Source organism: Juglans regia, chromosome 11 (assembly GCF_001411555.2).
Source record: "Juglans regia cultivar Chandler chromosome 11, Walnut 2.0, whole genome shotgun sequence".
In the NCBI taxonomy this organism is placed as follows: Eukaryota; Viridiplantae; Streptophyta; class Magnoliopsida; order Fagales; family Juglandaceae; genus Juglans; species Juglans regia.
The window spans coordinates 34,626,032-34,628,114 of record NC_049911.1 but is presented as its reverse complement, the minus strand read 5'-3'; positions in this window follow the sequence as shown (position 1 = coordinate 34,628,114).

Below are 2,083 nucleotides of genomic sequence, written 5' to 3'. Positions count from 1 at the left end.
TAGACGTATATATTAGTATATATTAATATACTAATATATACTAATAGCTATAGACGTATATATTAGGCTGTATAATAGTATTAATATTAGACTATTAGTATAGTTATATATTAGTATTAGTGATAAACTATATATTAGTATTAGTTATAAGTTTTTAGTTATTTTGTATAACTTATATTAATTATAAGTATAACTATAGTCTATATTAGATTATTAGTATTAGTTAAATAGTTATAGACTTATATATTAGTATAGCTACATAATATATTATACATAATATATTAGGCTATATAATAGTATTAATATTAGACTATTATTATAGTTATATATTAGTATTAGTGATAAACTATATATTAGTATTAGTTATAAGCATTTAGTGATTTATTATAACTTATATTAATTATAAGTATACCTATAGTCTATATTACACTAGTAATATTAGTTAAATAGCAATAGACGTATATATTAGTATATATTAATATACTAATATATACTAATAGCTATAGACGTATATATTAGGCTGTATAATAGTATTAATATTAGACTATTAGTATAGTTATATATTAGTATTAGTGATAAACTATATATTAGTATTAGTTATAAGTTTTTAGTTATTTTGTATAACTTATATTAATTATAAGTATAACTATAGTCTATATTAGATTATTAGTATTAGTTAAATAGTTATAGACTTATATATTAGTATAGCTACATAATATATTATACATAATATATTAGGCTATATAATAGTATTAATATTAGACTATTATTATAGTTATATATTAGTATTAGTGATAAACTATATATTAGTATTAGTTATAAGCATTTAGTGATTTATTATAACTTATATTAATTATAAGTATACCTATAGTCTATATTACACTAGTAATATTAGTTAAATAGCAATAGACGTATATATTAGTATAGCTATATAATATATTAGGCTATATAATAGTATTAATATTAGATTATTAGTATAGTTATATATTAGTATATGTGATAAACTATATATAAGTATTATTTATAATCTTTTAGTAATTTAGTATAACTTATATTAATTATAAGTATAACTATATTCTATATTAGACTATCTAATAGTTTAATATAGGTTATAGACTATAGTTATACTTATACTAATATAGTTATACTAAATCATTATAACTAATACTAATATATAACTATACTAATAGGCTAATATTAATATTATTATATAGTCTAATATATAAGTCTATAACTATTTAACTAATATTAACAGTTTAATATAGACTATAGTTATAGTTATACTAATATAGTTATACTAAATCACCATAACTAATACTAATATAGAACTATACTAGTAGGCTAATATTAATACTATTATATAGTCTAATATATTATATAGCTATACTAATATATAAGTCTACAACTATTTAACTAGTACTAATATATAAATATACTAATAGTCTAATATTAATACTATTATATAGTCTAATATATTAAACTATAGTATATTAAATGTATTGCAAATATATATATTAACGATTCAATATATATATTATATAGTCTATATATATATTACAAATATAATGTAGACTATAGTTATAGTACTTATAATTAATATAGTTATACAAAATCACTAAAAGTTATAACTAATACTAATATATGGTTTATAACTAATACTAATATATAACTACACTAATAGTCTAATATTAATACTATTATATAGTCTAATATATTATATAGCTATAGTTATAACTAACACTAATATATGGTTTATAACTAATACTAATATATAACTACAGCTATATAATATGTTAACTATAGCTATATAATATGTTAGACTATATAATAGTATTAATATTAGACTATTAGTGTAGTTATATATTAGTATTTGTTATAAACTATATATTAGTATTAGTTATAAACTTTTAGTGATTTAGTATAACTATATTAATTATAAGTATAACTATATATAGTTTATATTATATTTGTAATATATATATAGACTATATAATATATATATTGAATCATTGATATATATATATTTGTAATACATTTAATATAATATAGTCTAATATATTAGACTATATAATAGTATTAATAT